The sequence below is a fragment of the Aulostomus chinensis genome, chromosome 4 (genome assembly GCF_037954235.1).
Source record: "Aulostomus chinensis isolate RoL2024-O1b breed Wild chromosome 4, RoL_Achi_v1.0, whole genome shotgun sequence".
Classification (NCBI taxonomy): domain Eukaryota; kingdom Metazoa; phylum Chordata; class Actinopteri; order Syngnathiformes; family Aulostomidae; genus Aulostomus; species Aulostomus chinensis.
This window is the reverse complement of record NC_141323.1, coordinates 25,720,655-25,745,702: the sequence shown is the minus strand read 5'-3', so window position 1 is coordinate 25,745,702 and position 25,048 is coordinate 25,720,655. Positions and strand designations below refer to the sequence as shown.

The window sequence follows — 25,048 nt, the reverse complement described above, 5'->3', positions numbered from 1 at the left end:
GCGTGTTCAGAGTGGTATGGCCGTAAGCCCTTGACTCTCACACACATGGGCTCTATATCCATTTCACTCACTTTACAACCTCAGAAAAAAAGTGACGTGCAACAGCCTCACGGTCTTTTCAAACGCCAAATAGGTGTCCTGTTAATATAAAAGAAAAGAATGTTGATGTCATCTAGAGAAAAGTACTGCATCTGCAATCTGTCTACTTCAAATTACACACTGCATGACATTCCATTCGAAAGCTGTGGAGGGCGCTTCAAGAAAAGGTGTGTGAGGGAAGCTCGCTCATGCTGGTCCCCAAACACTCAAAGCTGCCCTTTCCTAACAATGAAAATAAAAAAGCTTACAGCACCTGGTATTCCCAGGCGGTCTCCCATCCAAGTACTAACCAGGCCCGACCCTGCTTAGCATCCGAGATCAGACGAGATCGGGCGTGTTCAGAGTGGTATGGCCGTAAGCCCTTGAATATTACACACATGGGCTCTATATCCATTTCACTCACTTTACAACCTCAGAAAAAAAGTGATGCGCAACAGCCTCAGGGTCTTTTCACACGTCAAATAGGTGTCCTGTCAATAAAAGAAAAGAATGTTGATGTCATCGAGAGAAAAGTACTGCATCTGCCATCTGTCTACTTCAAATTAACCACTGCATGACATTCCATTCCAAAGCTGCGGAGGGCGCTTCAAGAAAAGGTGTGTGAGGGAAGCTCGCTCATGCTGGTCCCCAAAGACTCAAAGCTGCCCTTTCCTCACAAAGAAACAAAAAAGCTTACAGCACCTGGTATTCCCAGGCGGTCTTCCATCCAAGTACTAACCAGGCCCGACGCTGCTTAACTTCCGAGATCAGACGAGATCGGGCGTGTTCAGAGTGGGATGGCCGTAAGCCCTTGACTCTCACACACATGGGCTCTATATCCATTTCACTCACTTTACAACCTCAGAAAAAAAGTGACGTGCAACAGCCTCACGGTCTTTTCAAACGCCAAATAGGTGTCCTGTTAATACAAAGAAAAGAATGTTGATGTCATCTAGAGAAAAGTACTGCATCTGCCATCTGTCTACTTCAAATTACACACTGCATGACATTCCATTCGAAAGCTGTGGAGGGCACTTCAAGAATAGGTGTGTGAGGGAAGCTCGCTCATGCTGGTCCCCAAAGACTCAAAGCTGCCCTTTCCTCACAAAGAAACAAAAAAGCTTACAGCACCTGGTATTCCCAGGCGGTCTTCCATCCAAGTACTAACGAGGCCCGACCCTGCTAAGCTTCCGAGATCAGACGAGATCGGGCGTGTTCAGAGTGGTATGGCCGTAAGCCCTTGACTCTGACACACATGGGCTCTATATCCATTTCACACACTTTACAACCTAAGAAAAAAAGTGATGCACAACAGCCTCAGGGTCTTTTCACACGCCAAATCGGTGTCCTGTCAATAAAAGAAAAGAATGTTGATGTCATCGAGAGAAAAGTACTGCATCTGCCATCTGTCTACTTCAAATTACACGCTGCATGAGATTCCATTTCAAAGCTGCAGAAAGGCGCTTCAAGAAAAGGTGTGTGAGGGAAGCTCGCTCATGCTGGTCCCCAAAGACTCAAAGCTGCCCTTTCCTCACAAAGAAACAAAAAAGCTTACAGCACCTGGGATTCCCAGGCAGTCTTCCATCCAAGTACTAACCAGGCCCGACCCTGCTTAGCTTCCGAGATCAGACGAGATCGGGCGTGTTCAGAGTGGTATGGCCGTAAGCCCTTGCCTCTGACACACATGGGCTCTATATCCATTTCACACACTTTACAACCTCAGAAAAAAAGTGATGCGCAACAGACTCAGGGTCTTTTCACACGCCAAATCGGTGTCCTGTCAATAAAAGAAAAGAATGTTGATGTCATCGAGAGAAAAGTACTGCATCTGCCATCTGTCTTCTTCAAATTAACCACTGCATGAAATTCCATTCCAAAGCTGCAGAGGGCGCTTCAAGAAAAGGTGTGTGAGGGAAGCTCGCTCATGCTGGTCCCCAAAGACTCAAACCGGCCCTTTCCTCACAATGAAAAAAAAAAGCTTACAGCACCTGGGATTCCCAGGCGGTCTTCCATCCAAGTACTAACCAGGCCCAACCCTGCTAAGCTTACGAGATCAGACGAGATCGGGCGTGTTCAGAGTGGTATGGCCGTAAGCCCTTGACTCTTACACACATGGGCTCTATATCCATTTCACTCACTTTACAACCTCAGAAAAAAAGTGATGCGCAACAGCCTCAGGGTCTTTTCACACGCCAAATCGGTGTCCTGTCAATAAAAGAAAAGAATGTTGATGTCATCGAGAGAAAAGTATTGCATCTGCCATCTGTCTTCTTCAAATTAACCACTGCATGAAATTCCATTCCAAAGCTGCAGAGGGCGCTTCAAGAAAAGGTGTGTGAGGGAAGCTCGCTCATGCTGGTCCCCAAAGACTCAAAGCGGCCCTTTCCTCACAATGAAACAAAAAAGCTTACAGCACCTGGTATTCCCAGGCGGTCTTCCATCCAAGTACTAAGCAGGCCCGACCCTGCTAAGCTTCCGAGATCAGACGAGATCGGGCGTGTTCAGAGTGGTATGGCCGTAAGCCCTTGACTCTCACACACATGGGCTCTATATCCATTTCACTCACTTTACAACCTCAGAAAAAAAGTGACGTGCAACAGCCTCACGGTCTTTTCAAACGCCAAATAGGTGTCCTGTTAATACAAAGAAAAGAATGTTGATGTCATCTAGAGAAAAGTACTGCATCTGCCATCTGTCTACTTCAAATTACACGCTGCATGACATTCAATTTCAAAGCTGCAGAAAGGCGCTTCAAGAAAAGGTGTGTGAGGGTAGCTCGCTCATGCTGGTCCCCAAAGACTCAAAGCTGCCCTTTCCTCACAAAGAAACAAAAAAGCTGACAGCACCTGGGATTCCCAGGCAGTCTTCCATCCAAGTACTAACCAGGCCCGACCCTGCTTAGCTTCCGAGATCAGACGAGATCGGGCGTGTTCAGAGTGGTACGGCCGTAAGCCCTTGACTCTCACACACATGGGCTCTATATCCATTTCACTCACTTTACAACCTCAAAAAAAATGTGATGTGCAACAGCCTCACGGTCTTTTTACACACCAAATAGTTGTCCTGTCAATACAAAGAAAAGAATGTTGATGTCATCTCGAGAAAAGTACTGCATCTGCAATCTGTCTACTTCAAATTACACACTGCATGACATTCCATTCGAAAGCTGTGGAGGGCGCTTCAAGAAAAGGTGTGTGAGGGAAGCTCGCTCATGCTGGTCCCCAAACACTCAAAGCTGCCCTTTCCTAACAATGAAAATAAAAAAGCTTACAGCACCTGGTATTCCCAGGCGGTCTCCCATCCAAGTACTAACCAGGCCCGACCCTGCTTAGCATCCGAGATCAGACGAGATCGGGCGTGTTCAGAGTGGTATGGCCGTAAGCCCTTGAATCTTACACACATGGGCTCTATATCCATTTCACTCACTTTACAACCTCAGAAAAAAAGTGATGCGCAACAGCCTCAGGGTCTTTTTACACACCAAATAGGTGTCCTGTCAATAAAAGAAAAGAATGTTGATGTCATCGAGAGAAAAGTACTGCATCTGCCATCTGTCTACTTCAAATTAACCACTGCATGACATTCCATTCCAAAGCTGCGGAGGGCGCTTCAAGAAAAGGTGTGTGAGGGAAGCTCGCTCATGCTGGTCCCCAAAGACTCAAAGCTGCCCTTTCCTCACAAAGAAACAAAAAAGCTTACAGCACCTGGTATTCCCAGGCGGTCTTCCATCCAAGTACTAACCAGGCCCGACCCTGCTAAGCTTCCGAGATCAGACGAGATCGGGCGTGTTCAGAGTGGTATGGCCATAAGCCCTTGACTCTCACACACATGGGCTCTATATCCATTTCACTCACTTTACAACCTCAGAAAAAAAGTGACGTGCAACAGCCTCACGGTCTTTTCAAACGCCAAATAGGTGTCCTGTCAATACAAAGAAAAGAATGTTGATGTTATCTAGAGAAAAGTACTGCATCTGCCATCTGTCTACTTCAAATTACACGCTGCATGACATTCAATTTCAAAGCTGCAGAAAGGCGCTTCAAGAAAAGGTGTGTGAGGGAAGCTCGCTCATGCTGGTCCCCAAAGACTCAAAGCTGCCCTTTCCTCACAAAGAAACAAAAAAGCTCACAGCACCTGGTATTCCCAGGCGGTCTTCCATCCAAGTACTAACCAGGCCCGACCCTGCTTAGCTTCCGAGATCAGACGAGATCGGGCGTGTTCAGAGTGGTATGGCCGTAAGCCCTTGACTCTCACACACATGGGCTCTATATCCATTTCACACACTTTACAACCTAAGAAAAAAAGTGATGCGCAAAAGCCTCAGGGTCTTTTCACACGCCAAATCGGTGTCCAGTCAATAAAAGAAAAGAATGTTGATGTCATCGAGACAAAAGTACTGCATCTGCCATCTGTCTACTTCAAATTAACCACTGCATGATATTCCATTCCAAAGCTGCGGAGGGCGCTTCAAGAAAAGGTGTGTGAGGGAAGCTCGCTCATGCTGGTCCCCAAAGACTCAAAGCTGCCCTTTCCTCACAAAGAAACAAAAAAGCTTACAGCACCTGGTATTCCCAGGCGGTCTTCCATCCAAGTACTAACCAGGCCCGACGCTGCTTAACTTCCGAGATCAGACGAGATCGGGCGTGTTCAGAGTGGGATGGCCGTAAGCCCTTGACTCTCACACACATGGGCTCTATATCCATTTCACTCACTTTACAACCTCAGAAAAAAAGTGATGCGCAACAGCCTCAGGGTCTTTTCACACGCCAAATCGGTGTCCTGTCAATAAAAGAAAAGAATGTTGATGTCATCGAGAGAAAAGTACTGCATCTGCCATCTGTCTTCTTCAAATTAACCACTGCATGAAATTCCATTCCAAAGCTGCAGAGGGCGCTTCAAGAAAAGGTGTGTGAGGGAAGCTCGCTCATGCTGGTCCCCAAAGACTCAAAGCGGCCCTTTCCTCACAATGAAACAAAAAAGCTTACAGCACCTGGGATTCCCAGGCGGTCTTCCATCCAAGTACTAACCAGGCCCGACCCTGCTAAGCTTCCGAGATCAGACGAGATCGGGCTTGTTCAGAGTGGTATGGCCGTAAGCCCTTGACTCTCACACACATGGGCTCTATATCCATTTCACTCACTTTACAACCTAAGAAAAAAAGTGATGCGCAACAGCCTCACGGTCTATTCAAACGCCAAATAGGTGTCCTGTCAATACAAAGAAAAGAATGTTGATGTCATCTAGAGAAAAGTACTGCATCTGCCATCTGTCTACTTCAAATTACACGCTGCATGACATTCAATTTCAAAGCTGCAGAAAGGCGCTTCAAGAAAAGGTGTGTGAGGGAAGCTCGCTCATGCTGGTCCCCAAAGACTCAAAGCTGCCCTTTCCTCACAAAGAAACAAAAAAGCTTACAGCACCTGGTATTCCCAGGCGGTCTTCCATCCAAGTACTAACCAGGCCCGACCCTGCTTAGCTTCCGAGATCAGACGAGATCAGGCGTGTTCAGAGTGGTATGGCCGTAAGCCCTTGCCTCTGACACACATGGGCTCTATATCCATTTCACACACTTTACAACCTCAGAAAAAAAGTGATGCGCAACAGCCTCAGGGTCTTTTCACACGCCAAATCGGTGTTCTGTCAATAAAAGAAAAGAATGTTGATGTCATCGAGAGAAGAGTACTGCATCTGTCATCTGTCTTCTTCAAATTAACCACTGCATGAAATTCCATTCCAAAGCTGCAGAGGGCGCTTCAAGAAAAGGTGTGTGAGGGAAGCTCGCTCATGCTGGTCCCCAAAGACTCAAAGCGGCCCTTTCCTCACAATGAAAAAAAAAAGCTTACAGCACCTGGTATTCCCAGGCGGTCTTCCATCCAAGTACTAACCAGGCCCGACCCTGCTAAGCTTCCGAGATCAGACGAGATCGGGCGTGTTCAGAGTGGTATGGCCATAAGCCCTTGACTCTCACACACATGGGCTCTATATCCATTTCACTCACTTTACAACCTCAAAAAAAATGTGATGTGCAACAGCCTCACGGTCTTTTTACACACCAAATAGTTGTCCTGTCAATACAAAGAAAAGAATGTTGATGTCATCTAGAGAAAAGTACTGCATCTGCAATCTGTCTACTTCAAATTACACACTGCATGACATTCCATTCCAAAGCTGTGGAGGGCGCTTCAAGAAAAGGTGTGTGAGGGAAGCTCGCTCATGCTGGTCCCCAAACACTCAAAGCTGCCCTTTCCTAACAATGAAAATAAAAAAGCTTACAGCACCTGGTATTCCCAGGCAGTCTCCCATCCAAGTACTAACCAAGCCAGACCCTGCTTAGCATCCGAGATCAGGCGTGTTCAGAGTGGTATGGCCGTAAGCCCTTGAATCTTACACACATGGGCTCTATATCCATTTCACTCACTTTACAACCTCAAAAAAAATGTGATGTGCAACAGCCTCACGGTCTTTTTACACACCAAATAGTTGTCCTGTCAATACAAAGAAAAGAATGTTGATGTCATCTAGAGAAAAGTACTGCATCTGCAATCTGTCTACTTCAAATTACACACTGCATGACATTCCATTCGAAAGCTGTGGAGGGCGCTTCAAGAAAAGGTGTGTGAGGGAAGCTCGCTCATGCTGGTCCCCAAAGACTCAAAGCGGCCCTTTCCTCACAATTAAAAAAAAAAGCTTACAGCACCTGGTATTCCCAGGCGGTCTTCCATCCAAGTACTAACCAGGCCCGACCCTGCAAAGCTTCCGAGATCAGACGAGATCGGGCGTGTTCAGAGTGGTATGGCCGTAAGCCCTTGACTCTCACACACATGGGCTCTATATCCATTTCACTCACTTTACAACCTCAAAAAAAATGTGATGTGCAACAGCCTCACGGTCTTTTTACACACCAAATAGTTGTCCTGTCAATACAAAGAAAAGAATGTTGATGTCATCTAGAGAAAAGTACTGCATCTGCAATCTGTCTACTTCAAATTACACACTGCATGACATTCCATTCCAAAGCTGTGGAGGGCGCTTCAAGAAAAGGTGTGTGAGGGAAGCTCGCTCATGCTGGTCCCCAAACACTCAAAGCTGCCCTTTCCTAACAATGAAAATAAAAAAGCTTACAGCACCTGGTATTCCCAGGCGGTGTCCCATCCAAGTACTAACCAGGCCCGACCCTGCTAAGCTTCCGAGATCAGACGAGATTGGGCGTGTTAGGAGTGGTATGGCCGTAAGCCCTTGACTCTTACACACATGGGCTCTATATCCATTTCACTCACTTTACAACCTCAGAAAAAAAGTGATGCGCAAAAGCCTCACGGTCTTTTCAAACGCCAAATAGGTGTCCTGTCAATACAAAGAAAAGAATGTTGATGTCATCTAGAGAAAAGTACTGCATCTGCCATCTGTCTACTTCAAATTACACGCTGCATGACATTCAATTTCAAAGCTGCAGAAAGGCGCTTCAAGAAAAGGTGAGTGAGGGAAGCTCGCTCATGCTGGTCCCCAAAGACTCAAAGCTGCCCTTTCCTCACAAAGAAACAAAAAAGCTTACAGCACCTGGTATTCCCAGGCGGTCTTCCATCCAAGAACTAACCAGGCCCGACCCTGCTTAGCATCCGGGATCAGACGAGATCGGGCGTGTTCAGAGTGGTATGGCCGTAAGCCCTTGACTCTGACACACATGGGCTCTATATCCATTTCACACACTTTACAACCTCAGAAAAAAAGTGATGCGCAACAGCCTCAGGGTCTTTTCACACGCCAAATCGGTGTCCTGTCAATAAAAGAAAAGAATGTTGATGTCATCGAGAGAAAAGTACTGCATCTGACATCTGTCTTCTTCAAATTAACCACTGCATGAAATTCCATTCCAAAGCTGCAGAGGGCGCTTCAAGAAAAGGTGTGTGAGGGAAGCTCGCTCATGCTGGTCCCCAAAGACTCAAAGCGGCCCTTTCCTCACAATGAAACAAAAAAGCTTACAGCACCTGGGATTCCCGGGCGGTCTTCCATCCAAGTACTAACCAGGCCCGACCCTGCTAAGCTTCCGAGATCAGACGAGATCGGGCGTGTTCAGAGTGGTATGGCCGTAAGCCCTTGACTCTCACACACATGGGCTCTATATCCATTTCACTCACTTTACAACCTCAGAAAAAAAGTGACGTGCAACAGTCTCACGGTCTATTCAAACGCCAAATAGGTGTCCTGTCAATACAAAGAAAAGAATGTTGATGTCATCTAGAGAAAAGTACTGCATCTGCCATCTGTCTACTTCAAATTACACGCTGCATGACATTCAATTTCAAAGCTGCAGAAAGGCGCTTCAAGAAAAGGTGTGTGAGGGAAGCTCGCTCATGCTGGTCCCCAAAGACTCAAAGCTGCCCTTTCCTCACAAAGAAACAAAAAAGCTTACAGCACCTGGTATTCCCAGGCGGTCTTCCATCCAAGTACTAACCAGGCCCGACCCTGCTTAGCTTCCGAGATCAGACGAGATCAGGCGTGTTCACAGTGGTATGGCCGTAAGCCCTTACCTCTGACACACATGGGCTCTATATCCATTTCACACACTTTACAACCTCAGAAAAAAAGTGATGCGCAACAGCCTCAGGGTCTTTTCACACGCCAAATCGGTGTTCTGTCTATAAAAGAAAAGAATGTTGATGTCATCGAGAGAAGAGTACTGCATCTGTCATCTGTCTTCTTCAAATTAACCACTGCATGAAATTCCATTCCAAAGCTGCAGAGGGCGCTTCAAGAAAAGGTGTGTGAGGGAAGCTCGCTCATGCTGGTCCCCAAACACTCAAAGCGGCCCTTTCCTCACAATGAAAAAAAAAAGCTTACAGCACCTGGTATTCCCAGGCGGTCTTCCATCCAAGTACTAACCAGGCCCGACCCTGCTAAGCTTCCGAGATCAGACGAGATCGGGCGTGTTCAGAGTGGTATGGCCGTAAGCCCTTGACTCTGACACACATGGGCTCTATATCCATTTCACTCACTTTACAACCTCAAAAAAAATGTGATGTGCAACAGCCTCACGGTCTTTTTACACACCAAATAGTTGTCCTGTCAATACAAAGAAAAGAATGTTGATGTCATCGAGAGAAAAGTACTGCATCTGTCATCTGTCTACTTCAAATTACACACTGCATGACATTCCATTCGAAAGCTGTGGAGGGCGCTTCAAGAAAAGGTGTGTGAGGGAAGCTCGCTCATGCTGGTCCCCAAAGACTCAAAGCTGCCCTTTCCTAACAATGAAACAAAAAAGCTTACAGCACCTGGTATTCCCAGGCGGTCTCACATCCAAGTACTAACCAGGCCCGACCATGCTAAGCTTCCGAGATCAGACGAGATCAGACGAGTTCAGAGTGGTATGGCCGTAAGCCCCTGACTCTGACACACATGGGCTCTATATCCATTTCACTCACTTTACAACCTCAGAAAAAAAGTGATGCGCAACAGCCTCAGGGTCTTTTCACACGTCAAATAGGTGTCCTGTCAATACAAAGAAAAGAATGTTGATGTCATCGAGAGAAAAGTACTGCATCCTCCATCTGTCTACTTGAAATTACACGCTGCATGAGATTCCATTTCAAAGCTGCAGAAAGGCGCTTCAAGAAAAGGTGTGTGAGGGAAGCTCGCTCATGCTGGTCCCCAAAGACTCAAAGCTGCCCTTTCCTCACAAAGAAACAAAAAAGCTTACAGCACCTGGTATTCCCAGGTTGTCTTCCATCCAAGTACTAACCAGGCCCGACCCTGCTTATCTTCCAAGATCAGACGAGATCGGGCGTGTTCAGAGTGGGATGGCCGTAAGCCCTTGACTCTTACACACATGGGCTCTATATCCATTTCACTCACTTTAAAACCTCAGAAAAAAAGTGTCGTGCAACAGCCTCACGGTCTTTTCAAACGCCAAATAGGTGTCCTGTCAATACAAAGAAAAGAATGTTGATGTCATCTAGAGAAAAGTACTGCATCTGCCATCTGTCTACTTCAAATTACACGCTGCATGACATTCAATTTCAAAGCTGCAGAAAGGCGCTTCAAGAAAAGGTGTGTGAGGGAAGCTCGCTCATGCTGGTCCCCAAAGACTCAAAGCTGCCCTTTCCTCACAAAGAAACAAAAAAGCTTACAGCACCTGGTATTCCCAGGCGGTCTTCCATCCAAGAACTAACCAGGCCCGACCCTGCTTAGCATCCGAGATCAGACGAGATCGGGCGTGTTCAGAGTGGTATGGCCGTAAGCCCTTGACTCTGACACACATGGGCTCTATATCCATTTCACACACTTTACAACCTCAGAAAAAAAGTGATGCGCAACAGACTCAGGGTCTTTTCACACGCCAAATCGGTGTCTTGTCAATAAAAGAAAAGAATGTTGATGTCATCGAGAGAAAAGTACTGCATCTGCCATCTGTCTTCTTCAAATTAACCACTGCATGAAATTCCATTCCAAAGCTGCAGAGGGCGCTTCAAGAAAAGGTGTGTGAGGGAAGCTCGCTCATGCTGGTCCCCAAAGACTCAAAGCTGCCCTTTCCACACAAAGAAACAAAAAAGCTTACAGCACCTGGTATTCCCAGGCGGTCTTTCATCCAAGTACTAACCAGGCCCGACGCTGCTTAACTTCCGAGATCAGACGAGATCGGGCGTGTTCAGAGTGGTATGGCCGTAAGCCCTTGACTCTCACACACATGGGCTCTATATCCATTTCACTCACTTTACAACCTCAAAAAAAATGTGATGTGCAACAGCCTCACGGTCTTTTTACACACCAAATAGTTGTCCTGTCAATACAAAGAAAAGAATGTTGATGTCATCTAGAGAAAAGTACTGCATCTGCAATCTGTCTACTTCAAATTACACACTGCATGACATTCCATTCGAAAGCTGTGGAGGGCGCTTCAAGAAAAGGTGTGTGAGGGAAGCTCGCTCATGCTGGTCCCCAAAGACTCAAAGCTGCCCTTTCCTCAAGCTGAAGTTAAAAGAATTGCAAATTAATCCTTCACAGGTACTTGTTCACAGAGATGGATGAAATAAAAATTGAATATATTCTAGTATTATAAAAATACAATGAACAAAATTATTAACAATGAGTAAGAGGATTTTCAAAACAAAACAAACAGTGTCTTTCTTGGTTCTGAACTTTCGTTTCACTGAAAATAAAAATCTTTTTTAGTTAGATAGTTTCACATCAAATACCCTCAAGTCATCCTTTACACCTCAATTGTAAGGAAAAAAAGTTTCCTCTACAAAAGATAACCCTTTTGTTTTTTAAAAATATACATCATATTTAATCCCTTTCAGAATCCTTAAGTTACCTTCTAAAACGGTATTCTTTAATTTACAACAACTAAAACTCAATATTTTACCTGTGGGCACACACACATTCATATGAAACACCTTAAATTAAATTTTTACCTGTTTCAGGCCTGTTTATTGAAGCTCGTGTGCGGTCGGGGCTTCACAACTGTAATGGCCGCTTCACTCGCAGCTGAGCACACAATAAAAGCAAGTGCATGTGTATGTGTATGTTAGTCCTCACAAATCCAGGGTTTTATTAGAAGGGGGAGAACGGGAATGGAGGATGAGAGTCTGAATGGTAATGGCAATGGCGGTGGCAGTCACAATCCAAACACTCACACGCAATGGCGGGACAGCGAAAGTCACGAAGAAGAAAACACAGCAGGACAGGGCACAGCAGAACAGCAGAGCCATCGGATGGAAACCCGTCTCTCTCTCTCCAATGTCCGTCTCCTTCAAGCATATTATCTTAATTTAGCCACAATTATCAAACATTATCTCGTGTCGAATTCGCATTACCTTTACTTTCGCTCCAAAAATATTACAACGCTAAAGCTACGATTTGCAGGCACATTAGCACGGAATGCTATCCCTAGCTAGCACGTCGCTAACCATGTACACATCCAGTCTCTTTTCACTATAACAGTTAGATAAAGCTAAAAATACAGGCATAAATATTCACCTCTCGAAGGTCACACAGAAGTTTACATCAGGACCACCAGTCGTCGACCTCCAAAATAAACTTAAATGCTCTCCACACAAATGATGCCTCCCCTCTTAACTCTCTGATCATTGCCTCTGTTTCTCTCCCCATGCGCGCTAACTACTCACTTCACAAACCTGCGCCACTAGTCCCACCCCTTACACAGTAACTTTCCTCTCATTGGCTTTTGCGGTCTTAATACACCCAAAGATAAGACAGGAATGAAATGATTGACAGGTAACAATTGAGGTTACATATAAACACGGCTTCTTCCCCTCTCCTTATTCTCAGATCACTGATCTTTTACAGACTCAGAGAACTTAAAGACCTTTATATGAATTTATTTTTTAACCGTAAATAGTTTTACTTTTTAAATGTTACATATTATATTTATGCTTTTAACCTGCTCACATTATAACCAATTTTAAAGATCATGAACTCTATTTATTTTTGAACTTTTTAACACATCTTTTTATGCTTTTTATGCGATGTAATTTATTTGATTTTTGTACAGGGCTACATGTTGTATGATAACAAGAGTGTATATTGTTTACAATGTGTTACAGTCAATGGGTGGCACGGTGGTACCGTTGTTAACAGTGTCGCCTCAAAGCAAGTTCAAGTCCTGGCTCGAGCACAGGTTCTTTCTGTGTGGTGTGTGCATGTTCTCTCCGTGCCTGCGTGGGTATTCTGTCTGCAATGGACTGGCTACCTGTCCAGGGTGAAACCTGCCTCTCACCTGAAAGCCACTGGGAAAGGCTCCAGCCTCCCCCTGCAACCCTTAACAGAAATAAGCTGGGATGCATGGAAGTATAGAAAGTGGATACAATGAAGCGCATACAAATTTTTCGAACGCACGAAAAAGTCTCACCTTTTGTTTTTTTCATTTTGGTTAGTTTGGAAGCATGGAATTTCTGACAAAGCCTAAGTTTGTATTGTTTATTCACTGATTTTTCTGACAATTTACAAACAAAGCTTTCAAAACTGAGAGGACAAGCAGTGGTGTTTAAGATCAACACCCAACATGGGGCTTGAACCAACAACCCTGAGACTAAGAGTCTCATGCTCGACTGACTGAGCTAATCAGGTTACGTCAGTGTAAGTCCCATAGCATGAACTGGTCAGAGTGAGAGACTCACAGTCCTGTGAGTGATCACCCACCCATCTATCCATCCATCCATCCATCCATCCATCCATCCATCCATCCATTTTTCCGCTTATCCTGTTAAGGGTCACAGGGTGGGGCTGGAGCCTATCCCAGAGGGGACATTACCTTGGACAGGTCAGTGGTCCATCGCAGTCCACCGCAGCCAACAAATATTGACAGACAACCATTCACACTCACAGCCATACCTACAGTCAATTTAGAGTTGCATTTCCATTTGCATGTCTTTGGACTGTGGAAGGAAGCTGGAGTACCTGGAGAGAACCAGCACAGGGAAAACATGCAGACACTCTCAGGATTTATTCCAATGAAGCGCCTAAAAAAGGAGTGTTGGAACTCACTCAGATGAATGAGACATTATAAGCCATCAAATATATACATGTAGATATAGTGTTGGAGATCCAAAAAAATAGGGAGAAAAGAGAAGAGAAGAAGAAGAAGAAAAAAACAGCTTCTTTAACCAGATAACATAGTTGTCTATTTCAATGTTTGAGGTCTGAAAAAAATAACTGATTAACTGTGAAATGTGATGGACAGGCAAGTACTTACTAGGATCAGGGCAGCTGGAAAATAGGCTCCTGCATCTGTAGGCAATATCAGAGACAAAGAAAAATCAACACAAATGAGCAGGCACTTGAACGATGCTAAAACCACTCTTTTTTAAACAAATACAACCACAGCTCCTGATCTATGGCCTTAAGTACACTGTAATCATGCCATCAGACAGACTCATGCCAGAGCAGTAGCCTAGCACAAGATGGAGGAACGTAATTGCATGTAAACACAGTCAGTGTGCACTCATCTTAATATGAACCGACTTAACTGTTGTGTGACACGTATATTGTGTGTACTGTAAAATGGTTCAGACTATCAGAAAGCTTCATGAATTCACAGGCAAAATACAGATGTCGCACACATTAATTTGTGGAGGCTCGAGATGTAAAAAGTAAAGTCAACTCTCTGTGTTTTTTGGATTAATTTGCAAGCATTTTCAACATTTTGGCTAGCTGCTAAATCTGGCTAGCATGATGTGCACCGAGTGTAATTATCAATGCAAATGTGGCAGGATGAGAGGTCCCATCCTAGCAGTGAGACTGGTTGGTGATGCCTGACTTGGCTTGTACCATCATGAGCCAACCAGTGTGTGGCGCTGCTCTATAAATAGGGGCAGCATCTACCTGGTCAATCTCTTGCTCTTGGGGTTCGGGGTCCTCCCACTTCCTGGTCACATCGCTTCCTCCTCTGATCGCCTCACGCCTGCCTTCTCGCCACCGTCTGTGCTGGTATGTAGCAGTAGCTCCCTGTAGCTCGTGTTGCATGCTGATCATGCACGTTTTTCATATTCACGTGTTTAATTGTAGGCGTCCGGCTTTTGGGACACGGTCCCTTAATCGCCGCTAGTGGGGAACCCCCCCCCCCCCCGATCTGACGTGCAGAGGCTGTTTGCCACAGCATACTAGCTGTGAAACCCTTTGCTCTGCATGCGTGCGATCTACACCTGATTGGCACAGCTGGTGAGCCGTGACACTGAGGAAGAACTAGCTGCTGCTTTGCTACCGGGCGCTGTCTTGCCAGACTACCCTGCTTTGCTAGATGCTCCTGCTTTGCTGTGGCTGCTGTTTTGCTACAGACTACCCTGCTTTGCTGTGGCTGCTGTTTTGCTACAGACTACCCTGCTTTGCTCTGGCTGCTGTTTTGCTACAGACTACCCTGCTTTGCTCTGGCTGCTGTTTTGCTACAGACTACCCTGCTTTGCTCGGGCTACTGTTTTGCTACAGACTACCCTGCTTTGTTACAGGCTCCTGCTCTGCTATTAGCCCGCTCTGCTACTAGCCTGTTCTACGACCTACTGGCCATCTACACATGTTTTGCTTGTTTGTTTGTTCACTGTTTACTGTGTTCACTGGAGTGCTCTGCTTCTGTGTTAATGAATTGGAATCTGCTGTGTGTTGAACTGGAGGTTGTTTCAGTAATTCACCTTGTTTAACCAGAGTCTGCCAGATCCTGATGTCCACCGTGTGGCGCCACTGAACTGTCCTTCATGGTGCTCTGAAGGTTTGGATCTGCATTGTTTCCCATTCCTCTGCTTGGGCTTCAGGGTGTAGCAAGCTGCTGGACGGCTATCCGTTAGCTCCCTGGTCTAGCAATGGAGAAATGAACTCGTTTCTGGTTATTTTGGGGTATTTTTCCTTGCTAATTTGTGTTTAATAATTAAATCTTGTTTCTCGAATTAATTTGTAAATTGTTTTGAGTTTGGTTCTGTTTTTTTTTGTTTAGTTTTGGAGTTAAATTATAATTCTTGTCATTTCGTTTCAGGTACTGGAAGTCCTGGCGTCGCTTTGCCTCTTGTGTGCTGTGCACCCCTGTTTTGCTTTAATCATGTGGTTTTTTTTTTTTAAATGTGATGTCCCAATTGATCAGGGTGTCTTCTGCCTTGGGATCCCTCCCCCCCACTGGTAAGCTCCAGACTTGTTTAGATTCATTCTTGTTCTCTTTTTAATCTGCTGGCCTGTTTACAATAAAATATTTTTGTCATGGAACCACGTCTCCTGCCAATTAGTAAATGAACCTGTGAGTGCCTTTTGGTCGGTACGTTAACTATTTCCTTGGGCGAAATTCCCAAGGTGGCATTGTCCGGCTTTGGTCACTACTATATTTTAATAAGTGCACCCCCCACTCGTGTGTGTCGCCACACAAACTGGAAACTTCACTTAGCCTCCACTGGCCTACAGACTTTGCGCCAATGTCTACAATAAATGCAATCGCTACTCACCAAATGACTGTGATTGAGATGGATGACGAAAACCAAGGCTCTTGCCTCACATGTGCAGCTCAGGAGATTCTCCTTGCGTCCATAAGGCAAAGATACTGTTGATTTATTTACAGTGAAGTACTGTATTTTAGCATTACAGCATAGTTCTGTTAAACAGTCATGGGGTGTAATTTAACAGATTCCAATTAGAATTAACGGCAAAGTACTGTAATTTTAAAAACGGTGATACTATTGAAATCTTGTAGTAAATTTACAGCAATTGCTTGCAGTGTACAAGTCCCACCGCTTTCATAAAATTCATCATTGGATTCCGGACGACCCCTGCTACTCGGCTACGGTGGGCGGGAGGAGGCTCAGGCCCGAACAATGCTGACTGCAGCTTTAATTTATTCCTAGGTTGATGTAATACTCTGATAAATCAGTGGTATTTATTTCATGATTTTCATAGGAATAAGTTAAGAATAAAATGCCAGTTCATGGTTAAGCTAAAATTTACATAAATTAGTATTCTGAAGAAGATATTAAAATGTATAAAATTTGTTTAAAATTAGTACTTTCAAAAAATGATGTTTAGTACTTTCAAAAAAACATCATTTCATGGGGTGTGAATGTCTTTCAAAAATGTTAAAGTAATTCTATTACGTTAGGTTACGTGCGTGAGTTCATGACCTTTAGTGTTTACACTTCCGGGAGAAACGCGCGCGAGGAAGGAGCATCGTGTAATGGCTTAACGTTATCGGAGTTTGGAGACTGTGTCGTCGGAGAGGAGTTTTTATCGGTAACGGACTGTGAACTGTAATTGACCGACGTGATCGGAGTGCGTGAGTCGGATTCTCCGCCACCGATTGTGTTTTGTTGAGCACCAGGCAAGTCCAGTTACAGAAGCTAGCGGGAGCTAGGCTAACGCTGTCCACGCTGAAGGGAGACGCCGCTGCACGGATGGGACAGGAGCTTCGGATAGTCGCCTCGGGAGAGAGTCGTTAACGGCGGACGCGTCACTGCTGCCGACGGAGTCGGAGGACGGGTCGTGGTTCCCGACGGAGCCGGAGGATGTGCCGCTGCTGCCGAGTCACGGAGGTCTGTTGCTGCGGGCTGCTGCGAGCGGGACGGTTGCTGCCACAACGAGCGAGGGATTCATCGGCTGCGGTCCGGTATTGTTGACGTCACCGACACATGGGGGGATCTGGTAAAGGTTTCCATTATGAGCTCCAACTAAAGCGCGCCAACGAAAGTAAACAAGAGTGCACTCGAAATAAAATTAGACAGTTGAAAAAAAGACAAACAATATACCCCGGGGTTCTTCTTTTTATTTTCTATAGTCTTGTTTATTCAAGGTTTGAATGTGTTTTTCTGCAAGCCTTTAATACATTTTCTAAACTGAAATCTTGTGTTGTTTCATTGAATTTGTGTGTTGTTACTGAAGCTTTACAGCAGAGTTTAAAGGTCAAGTGTTCTCCCCATAGCCTCCAGTTGAATATTTAAGAGTGAGAATCATACATTGCCCTAGATTGATATTAATTATTCCAGATGGGACTTTTACCATACAAGATATTTGAAATGAGTTAAAGTGTTCCCTGTAAGCCTAAGGTGGGTTTTAATATTGGAGCCGGTGGTAAAAGGGTTACATTTAGAAATCTAAACCCCTGCTACCATGAGCACACATGGAAATAAAGACTCAACTGACCGCTCGGTCTACTTCAGCTAGCACACTGAACAATACTGTTGTTTACTTGCTAGCTGATAAGTGAGCAGCTGATGTTTGCAATAACATTGAAATAAACTAAAAATAGAGTCAATAGCTCAAATCCTATCACCACCAAAGGAGCCACGTCTTTAACACTTCAATCTCATAGCGACTCCTCAGGATTTCTTCTTCTCTCCATTGCATTTTGTAGGAGGCTCCTGCCGGTCCACACTGCCTTCCCCCTAACAGATTCAGCTACTGAGACTAAAGTTCGTCAGTAAGCTCAATGCATAAAAGTGACTTAATATTTGTTGAAAACTAAATAGGCGTGAAGCTGTAACCTCACATGAACACTTGAAGTCTAGATTTCAGCTGCATGTGAAGAAATCAGCATAAAATCCTTGTGTTGGTGTTTAAACCTGGACTACCAGAACCAGGCTAAGAGGTGTTTGTCTGTTAGCTGTGAAGCAAACTGAAACATGAAGGCTTTGAGGGTTTGTTCTCAACACAAAGAAAGATTCAATGCTCAAACTGCCAACTCTGTAAAAAAAAAAAAAAATAAATAAATAAATTTTTTTTTTACAAATCTCAGTTTATTTCTTCATGAAGATCTTAATGACGCAATCAGCACCAGAGCACTAAAGTTAAAATTAGTAACACTGTCACTAACGATGGATTTATTTGACCCAATGTAGTTTTCCTGATCAAATATAGTTTTCATCAAAATATTTTATTTTTATCATTAATTATTTCCCAATATGCAACGTCACATAAATGAAAAAATGGAGGACCCTATAAAATGACCTGACGTCAGTGTTCAAGGGTGAAGTCATTTTTGGAATGAAGAAGAGTTCATCCAGCTTTTTTTGCCTCGTGTCTCTGAACCAGCTCATTTGTTGTGTCCACGCAGAGAGAGAGAGGATAAATGTGATCGTGGAGAAGTCCTTTTGTTCTTCAACTTGTCCAACTTGATGGTGAGTCTCCTTTTATCTAGGATTACTGAATGCTTGTGTTATTCATGGCATTGTTAACACTTTATAAACCCTTCATTCAGAGCTGTAAAGAACCTTTAACCTCATATCCCAGACATCAAAGTGGGCCACTAACCGGTGAGATGAAGCTATGCTATGCTGCTACATTCTGAAGAGGTAAAGTAGCAGGTTCTGAGAGTGATGGCTAACCTGGATGTGTTCATCTCCTACTTTAATATCAGCGTCCCAACTTGGAGCTCTGACCACCTCCAGCTTTTTGTTCCTGTTTCTGCTTCAGTCAACAGGGAACTCAAACCTGCAATAGAATCAACAACAATGGAATAGAAAACAGAGGAAGACAAAATATCATAAACTTACAAAGCTGAGAAATGTTCATGAAGAATAAATGCACACATTATGATTGAGGCCAGAAAGTAAAACTCCACACCAAATGTATTTTGACATGTAGGGATAATGAACTTGAATGTGTTGAAATAGCAGATAAATGAATCCACTGTCACACAACAAGATGATGACCCACTACCACAAGATGGCGTCACAGATCCTGATGCTCTGAGCAGGAAACACCAAGCAAAACATGACTAAAAAGCTCCTGTTGTTCCCTCCATGAAAAACTGTGGCACTGATGAGAAGAAGGATCCCAGCGTCCTCTGAGGATCCATCGCCGCACCATTCGGTAGAAGGATGATCGGGTCGGCACCAGGAGAAACCCTTGTGTCTCCGATGCAGGGAAGATGGAGCACTGAAGAGGCCACATTGTGGCGTCCTAAAGAGGACATTTGGTGGAGCCTGAGACGGCAAACATCATGCCGCCCTTCATCAGAAGAACCACAGCACCAGAAGAAAGAATCCTGGCAGTGACGACAGGGAGGATCAGGGTGTCCTCCTCACCACCACCTTTAAACCTTCAAATGAACTTTCAAAAGCTTCAGAGTGGTGAATGATTTTTTTAAACCTTTTTTTTTGTTTTTCCTTTCATTCTCATTTGTGCGATTGTCTGATTCATTAGAAATAAACACTGTCTGCTGGGTTTAAATTGACTGTGATTCTCTTTTTGCGTGCAAATTGAAAGTTATGCCAATAAAAACCACAAGTATTGGAAGACCAAAGGAAGAACCCCCAAGATCAGGACCCTGAGATCAAAGTGATCGCTCTGATCTCAGAGGTTTGGGATATTTCACATCCCATGGCCCTTCAAATAAGAGCCCTGTGTCACTGTCTACAAGTTTTAAACCGTATTTGTTTGTGAAAATTAAAACCAGACGACCACTGTGGTCCTTTTTACACGGTAAGTAAAGCCCAGATGCCATGGTGGACCTGTTAGCACCCTGGACTTTGAATCCAGTGACCTGAGTCCAAGTCTCAGTTCCAGCAGGTTTCCTGCAGCCTTCAGAAGAGCTGCTATGTTTCTCTGTAGATAACTAAGTGATGCTCTCAGCAGGTTGAGGGCACCACCAACAAGGGAGGTTATTAACCTCTGACTTGTAGGAAGAAGGTAGGAGATCTCCAACAGGATCCTTCTTTCCTCTGTCCTCCTTGGATCTCATGGATCATCACAGTCAAGTGGAGACCCAAGCTCCTGGATGGATGTGGCACTCAGGAATTGCTGAGTTTTCCAGTGGATTTTGTTCCATCCATGGTTCAGGAGCAGGATTCCTCCTGGTTAACCTTGTATCTATCGACCCCAACTGTGTAGGTTTGGAGAATTTTTCATGTCATGTCAAGAAATCAGGCTGGTGGGTTTTTCAATGAGAGAAATTCTGGTAACTTAATTATGTGGCATGTTTGTTGAAGCAGTAATTAACTGATAAATTAAGGAAGGCGTGGCCAGTCTTTGCTCACAGGTCATACGATGTAGTTAGAAAGTCCTGAATAAATCTGGAGTTCCATGATTTCCTTGTGGTTCATGTTCCTTTTGGCAATGTAGTCTGGAACAAGAGCAAGATGAACCTCCAAATATCAACAGTTTGGATTGCAGGTGATGTCAAGTTGTATTTTGAGGAAACTCCTCCTTGTGTTTGGTTCCATGGTGAAATGGTGAGCACTCTGGACTCTGAATCAGTTATCAGAGTTCGAGTCTCAGGGGGACCTTCCTGTCTGGAATGTGTCCCATGGAACAAACTGATAGAGAGATATTATGTGGTTCTAATGTTCTGGTTCATTTCTTGTCCTTTAGAAAAATGAAATTAATTTCTTATTGCCATGAACACAGACTGTGTGTTTAATGTTAACAATAAATGCAACAACTCAGGAGCCAGTCGCTCCAGTGGAAAAAATTCTACTTTGTCAATGAATTAATTCATTTCATATTGCAGTCTGCCACACAGTCTGAGGAGGCAAACGAGTTTCCCTGTGACGTTCCAACATCGGCCTGGTTTCCTCCAACATAGAGCAGCCACCAAAATCTAACTTCAAATGTTGGATCAAAGTCTACAGAAGAAATGCATTTTCTTTCAATTCACATTTTGTCCATTAACTTCATAATCACTCTTCTCAGTCGCCATCTCATCACATGACTAAAGTTTGGGTTCTGTATTGGTGGTAAAATATCCTTCCATGCCCCTCACTAGTTTGCACACAGAAAAGCATATTTTACTGGTTTCAAATCTCTTAGCGTGTTCTCTCACTTAAACCAGCTGTGGCAGCTTTCATTGTGTGATTGATTTTAAAATATAAAGATGGAACAGAACCATTGGAATAAGATGTCAGGACATTTGAAGGAATGTCAATGTCCTGTTGAAATGTTGCAGTGTGCAGCTGAGGCTCTCTGGCAGTGGCACAAGGAGCCACAATGGCAGAACCTGGACCCTCCTGGAGGAGAACCACAGGTGAGGGCCTTCTTGGCTCCAGATTGATGGAAATCAAGTGTCTGAGGCTGTTAGCAGCCATGAAGTTGATCTGGTTGGGCACTGGTATTTTTTCTTGCTGCAGCTCAGGAGTGATTCAGGAGAAGAGTTTCAGAACCACTGAGGTTTGCCTTTTTTGCCTTTTTTTGTAGTGATTTGGTTTGATACAAATAAAACTGACTTGACTTGATTTGGTGCCTCATGAAGAGAAAATCTGGCCACAAATGTTGGACAAGAGTGTTTGTGGAAGGGTGATTTTTTTTTTTTTTGCAGTGTTGTAAGTCACTGTAACTGCAGCTAAAAGATTGAACTTTCTCCAAATGTCCTCAAGATGGTTTCCAAATGACATCAGTTGTCACAAGAGAAAGTCTGCATGCAAACACACTCAGGTGTGCCCAGCTATTCTTATTAGAACATTCCATCGACTTCATTCTATGTGCAGCCTAACCTTAATCTTAATCTTAACCAAATGTATCTTAATCTTTATTTGAAACTAAACTCAATCCAGACCTTGACTCTGAAATTCATGCAAGAACTAACAAACTGCGCTGTGTTGCATCAGGGCCGGTCTTTGGTCCCCATGAGGAAGAGGACTCCTGATCAGTGTTGATGATGGAAATGGTCTCCAGCACGATAAATCAAGAAATACACACACGCGTAAACACACACAGTGACCCTGCATGTCGTTTCTGTCCAATTTAAATTTTCATTCATTACCCAGAACCTCTCAAAAGCCCTGAAGAAAAAATTGAATATTTGGAGTTTGAAAGCCATAAATAACATCCATATCATATCGTCCATGTCATCTGATCTCATCTTTGTTTGTTGTTTGGAAAGAGGGACAAATTGGTACTTGGTCAAAAAAGAACTCTGGGAAAATGATCCTGCTTTCAGGGAGGTCTTTGGTGAGTTTGCTAAAATTGCAGAGAACCATGACGGAACCAAGCACAAGGCTGCTGCCCTCTGCATCACACGCTGCACTTTGTAGTGTTTGAACTGAATGTGAAGGGTCTGACATCATCACACCAGTACGACAAAAAGTGACCGTGAACCACAAGAAAACCTTCACTGATGAGTCCATGGATCTTATTGATCTGTGCCATTTTCTGATCTTCTTTTTCCGTCTTTGATTTCTTTCTTTGATCTCTAAATTCTGTGCTTTGGTGTCCTTGGTCAGTCTTTGAATTTCTGTTAAAAAAAAAGAACTCAGCATATTTCTGCAGACCATAGATAGGGATTTTACCCACTGCACCATAGCAACCCTCGTTGCTGCTGTGCCATTGAAAAGTAAGACAGCCTGGCAGCCAAGAAAAAACAGAAAAATGTCAACTTAAGATGTATTAAAGACGAGGAGGAAATGTAACCAACCTACAAAGATGGAGGGGAATTGAGACCCACATGTTTGCCATCCTTGATGAACTGTCCACTGGTGCAGGGGATGAGGTCATGGCAATGATCTGGGAGCCAGTCCTGGATGTTAAATGCCCTGATGATGGACAGTGTAGTGGCAAAATGTCTGGTCCACTGACTGAACTCTGCCACAAATGAGGAACAACAGTCAGCAAGGAATAGAAACGAAGAGGAGAAATGGAGAGAACAGAAAAAATGAGAGATCATGGAGGAAAGAGGCTGATATTTGCAAGTGTCCTGACTACAACACAGAAATCTAGAGAAACCATGACCTGGATTACTGAGGATCTCCACTGGCAGTTCATTTCTGTTGATCATAGGGCCATGCTGGGGGAAGCATGAATTCCCCCTGGGACTGACATTGTGGAGCAATGGTCACCTTTCCTGCTGAAATTGTCAATTCTTGTGCTCCCTTCTCTCCACAAAACCATTCCCTTAACGGAGCTCAAACCCCAGTTACAGCTGTGGGAGCCCAACATATGACACACTGGACCATCAGGAACAGCTTTGTGCTTTCAAACAACAGAGACGATACACAATGACTCACGGAACACAGGAATCTCTGGCCTCAGCTGACATGTTGAATTTCAGCAACACTTCATGATGCTGAGCAAACCAATGAGAAGATGAAGGAGGCCGTCAACTCCTTCAAGCTCAACATCTACGCTGCTTTACCCAGGAGGTCAGGAGGTCAAAGCAGAACCTGCACCCTCCTCCTCTGATGTTTACTCCACACAGAAATGAGGGGTCAGTTCAGAAAAGTCAGCTGGACTCTGGGCAAATCTTTTCATTCAGTCAATTGTCTCCACCAACTTAAATATGGGTCTAGACCTGCACAGGTTCCAATTTGTGTCTTGGTCCCAAGGGTTTGTTGAACCAGAGAAGCTTCAACTGGTGACGCTCAGCCAACCATGCATGAAGGTCAAGCTGCATTATCTGCTGTGCTCATTAGCAGGGGAATTAGCTCAAATGGTAGAGTGCCAGTTTAGCATGTGAGAGGTAGAAGGATCCATGGCCTCATTCTCCAGAATACTTTAGCTTGTTCTGTTGATCAGAGGAGCTGCTGTGTGATGAATGCTGATGTTTGTCCACTGCTGTGATAAAGTGTCACCCTGTTACTGATATGTGAATGAACACCTGCTCAGTTCAAAGCTGCAAGGAAACCAGGGACTTTGAACCACACAGTGAAAGAGTTTGTCACCAGCCTTTAAAATTCCCACCATCTCCTGAATGTGGAGCAACTTGTCCTGCCAAAACTGTCACCTCTACCATTCTTAATAACACCTGTCCTGACAGCCAATCAAGCTCGAGCTGCAGCGGTGAAAGCGCCGAATGCCAGCCACCATACACAATGACTCAGGCAACACAGGAATCTGTTGACTCAGCTTGAGGAGCAGAGGGTCCACCAAGACAAGCATACACCTTCATTCTTGATTCTTTATTTCAAGGGTAGCCCCTTGAGATGCACCATCTCATTTTGGAGGGGGTCCTGACAAATAATGACCAACAATAATACAAGTAGATTCTAAACAAAATACCAAACATTTCAACACAAGGACACACACATCATACACCCAAGTACAGGCCAACAATGTTCCCCAAAGCCAAACCCCATCACTCACCATCCAGTATTATACAAAGTATGATCAGAGATCCCACTGCAGAATAAGAGTGGGCCTGTGTACCCATACTCATACATTTCAACACCCATCTAAATAAATACTGCTTACATGCACCATTAAAGTACACAATGCATATTCATACACAAATATCCACATATGTACAGTATAGAGAACAAACAAGAACAAGTACAGAGTGAATCCTGGAGAGAAAAGGTGAGGTGCATCAGAAACAAGAGCAAGATGTTTGAAAATGCTTGATGATTTGAAGATGAGAAAGGAAGTGAGAGACCGAAGTGAGGAGGAAAGGTTGTTCCAATCTGATGGAGCTTTAAATACAACCAGACAAAGCAGAAGGCCGTCCCCACTGATCCTGGATCTGCTCGACATTCCTGTCTGTTAAAAGGAAGGTTTTCATCACCGCTGTTGCAGGATGTACTTGTTGATGGAGAATTGTTGGGTGTAGATTCATTGAAGGAGTTTG

General features: G+C 44.3%; 19 non-coding genes and 7 pseudogenes across 19 annotated transcripts in view; all 26 read right to left on the bottom strand.

Moving 5' to 3' along the window:
• The window catches only part of LOC147264416 (5S ribosomal RNA), a 119-nt gene extending 91 nt beyond the window's left edge, over positions 1 to 28 (bottom strand). The window contains exon 1 of the ribosomal RNA XR_015115051.1: positions 1 to 28. This exon is cut by the window's left edge and continues 91 nt beyond it. This is a non-coding gene — a ribosomal RNA (5S ribosomal RNA).
• A 312-nt stretch (positions 29 to 340) lies between these two features.
• On the bottom strand, positions 341 to 459 carry LOC147264415 (5S ribosomal RNA). The gene has a single exon (XR_015112797.1). It is a non-coding gene; the product is annotated as a 5S ribosomal RNA (ribosomal RNA).
• A 309-nt stretch (positions 460 to 768) lies between these two features.
• Positions 769 to 887, bottom strand: LOC147264414 (5S ribosomal RNA). Its single transcript, XR_015113342.1, has one exon. It is a non-coding gene; the product is annotated as a 5S ribosomal RNA (ribosomal RNA).
• A 310-nt stretch (positions 888 to 1,197) lies between these two features.
• LOC147264413 (5S ribosomal RNA) lies at positions 1,198 to 1,316 on the bottom strand (annotated as a pseudogene).
• Positions 1,317 to 1,626: 310 nt separating this feature from the next.
• Positions 1,627 to 1,745, bottom strand: LOC147264412 (5S ribosomal RNA). The gene has a single exon (XR_015113502.1). It is a non-coding gene; the product is annotated as a 5S ribosomal RNA (ribosomal RNA).
• A 309-nt stretch (positions 1,746 to 2,054) lies between these two features.
• Positions 2,055 to 2,173, bottom strand: LOC147264411 (5S ribosomal RNA). Its single transcript, XR_015115358.1, has one exon. It is a non-coding gene; the product is annotated as a 5S ribosomal RNA (ribosomal RNA).
• Positions 2,174 to 2,482: 309 nt separating this feature from the next.
• On the bottom strand, positions 2,483 to 2,601 carry LOC147264410 (5S ribosomal RNA). The gene has a single exon (XR_015115050.1). It is a non-coding gene; the product is annotated as a 5S ribosomal RNA (ribosomal RNA).
• Positions 2,602 to 2,912: 311 nt separating this feature from the next.
• Positions 2,913 to 3,031, bottom strand: LOC147264409 (5S ribosomal RNA; annotated as a pseudogene).
• Positions 3,032 to 3,342: 311 nt separating this feature from the next.
• On the bottom strand, positions 3,343 to 3,461 carry LOC147264408 (5S ribosomal RNA). Its single transcript, XR_015112796.1, has one exon. It is a non-coding gene; the product is annotated as a 5S ribosomal RNA (ribosomal RNA).
• Positions 3,462 to 3,770: 309 nt separating this feature from the next.
• On the bottom strand, positions 3,771 to 3,889 carry LOC147264407 (5S ribosomal RNA). Its single transcript, XR_015114431.1, has one exon. It is a non-coding gene; the product is annotated as a 5S ribosomal RNA (ribosomal RNA).
• Positions 3,890 to 4,200: 311 nt separating this feature from the next.
• On the bottom strand, positions 4,201 to 4,319 carry LOC147264406 (5S ribosomal RNA). The gene has a single exon (XR_015113052.1). It is a non-coding gene; the product is annotated as a 5S ribosomal RNA (ribosomal RNA).
• A 309-nt stretch (positions 4,320 to 4,628) lies between these two features.
• Positions 4,629 to 4,747, bottom strand: LOC147264405 (5S ribosomal RNA). Its single transcript, XR_015113341.1, has one exon. It is a non-coding gene; the product is annotated as a 5S ribosomal RNA (ribosomal RNA).
• A 309-nt stretch (positions 4,748 to 5,056) lies between these two features.
• On the bottom strand, positions 5,057 to 5,175 carry LOC147264404 (5S ribosomal RNA). Its single transcript, XR_015115284.1, has one exon. It is a non-coding gene; the product is annotated as a 5S ribosomal RNA (ribosomal RNA).
• Positions 5,176 to 5,486: 311 nt separating this feature from the next.
• LOC147264403 (5S ribosomal RNA) lies at positions 5,487 to 5,605 on the bottom strand. The gene has a single exon (XR_015113199.1). It is a non-coding gene; the product is annotated as a 5S ribosomal RNA (ribosomal RNA).
• Positions 5,606 to 5,914: 309 nt separating this feature from the next.
• Positions 5,915 to 6,033, bottom strand: LOC147264402 (5S ribosomal RNA). The gene has a single exon (XR_015114430.1). It is a non-coding gene; the product is annotated as a 5S ribosomal RNA (ribosomal RNA).
• Positions 6,034 to 6,344: 311 nt separating this feature from the next.
• LOC147264401 (5S ribosomal RNA) lies at positions 6,345 to 6,453 on the bottom strand (annotated as a pseudogene).
• A 310-nt stretch (positions 6,454 to 6,763) lies between these two features.
• On the bottom strand, positions 6,764 to 6,882 carry LOC147264400 (5S ribosomal RNA). The gene has a single exon (XR_015115244.1). It is a non-coding gene; the product is annotated as a 5S ribosomal RNA (ribosomal RNA).
• A 311-nt stretch (positions 6,883 to 7,193) lies between these two features.
• Positions 7,194 to 7,312, bottom strand: LOC147264399 (5S ribosomal RNA; annotated as a pseudogene).
• Positions 7,313 to 7,623: 311 nt separating this feature from the next.
• LOC147264398 (5S ribosomal RNA) lies at positions 7,624 to 7,742 on the bottom strand (annotated as a pseudogene).
• A 309-nt stretch (positions 7,743 to 8,051) lies between these two features.
• Positions 8,052 to 8,170, bottom strand: LOC147264397 (5S ribosomal RNA). Its single transcript, XR_015114705.1, has one exon. It is a non-coding gene; the product is annotated as a 5S ribosomal RNA (ribosomal RNA).
• Positions 8,171 to 8,481: 311 nt separating this feature from the next.
• LOC147264396 (5S ribosomal RNA) lies at positions 8,482 to 8,600 on the bottom strand. The gene has a single exon (XR_015114549.1). It is a non-coding gene; the product is annotated as a 5S ribosomal RNA (ribosomal RNA).
• A 309-nt stretch (positions 8,601 to 8,909) lies between these two features.
• Positions 8,910 to 9,028, bottom strand: LOC147264395 (5S ribosomal RNA). Its single transcript, XR_015113865.1, has one exon. It is a non-coding gene; the product is annotated as a 5S ribosomal RNA (ribosomal RNA).
• A 310-nt stretch (positions 9,029 to 9,338) lies between these two features.
• On the bottom strand, positions 9,339 to 9,457 carry LOC147264394 (5S ribosomal RNA; annotated as a pseudogene).
• Positions 9,458 to 9,768: 311 nt separating this feature from the next.
• LOC147264393 (5S ribosomal RNA) lies at positions 9,769 to 9,887 on the bottom strand (annotated as a pseudogene).
• A 311-nt stretch (positions 9,888 to 10,198) lies between these two features.
• LOC147264392 (5S ribosomal RNA) lies at positions 10,199 to 10,317 on the bottom strand. The gene has a single exon (XR_015114667.1). It is a non-coding gene; the product is annotated as a 5S ribosomal RNA (ribosomal RNA).
• Positions 10,318 to 10,626: 309 nt separating this feature from the next.
• On the bottom strand, positions 10,627 to 10,745 carry LOC147264391 (5S ribosomal RNA). Its single transcript, XR_015113619.1, has one exon. It is a non-coding gene; the product is annotated as a 5S ribosomal RNA (ribosomal RNA).
• Positions 10,746 to 25,048: the final 14,303 nt, after the last annotated feature.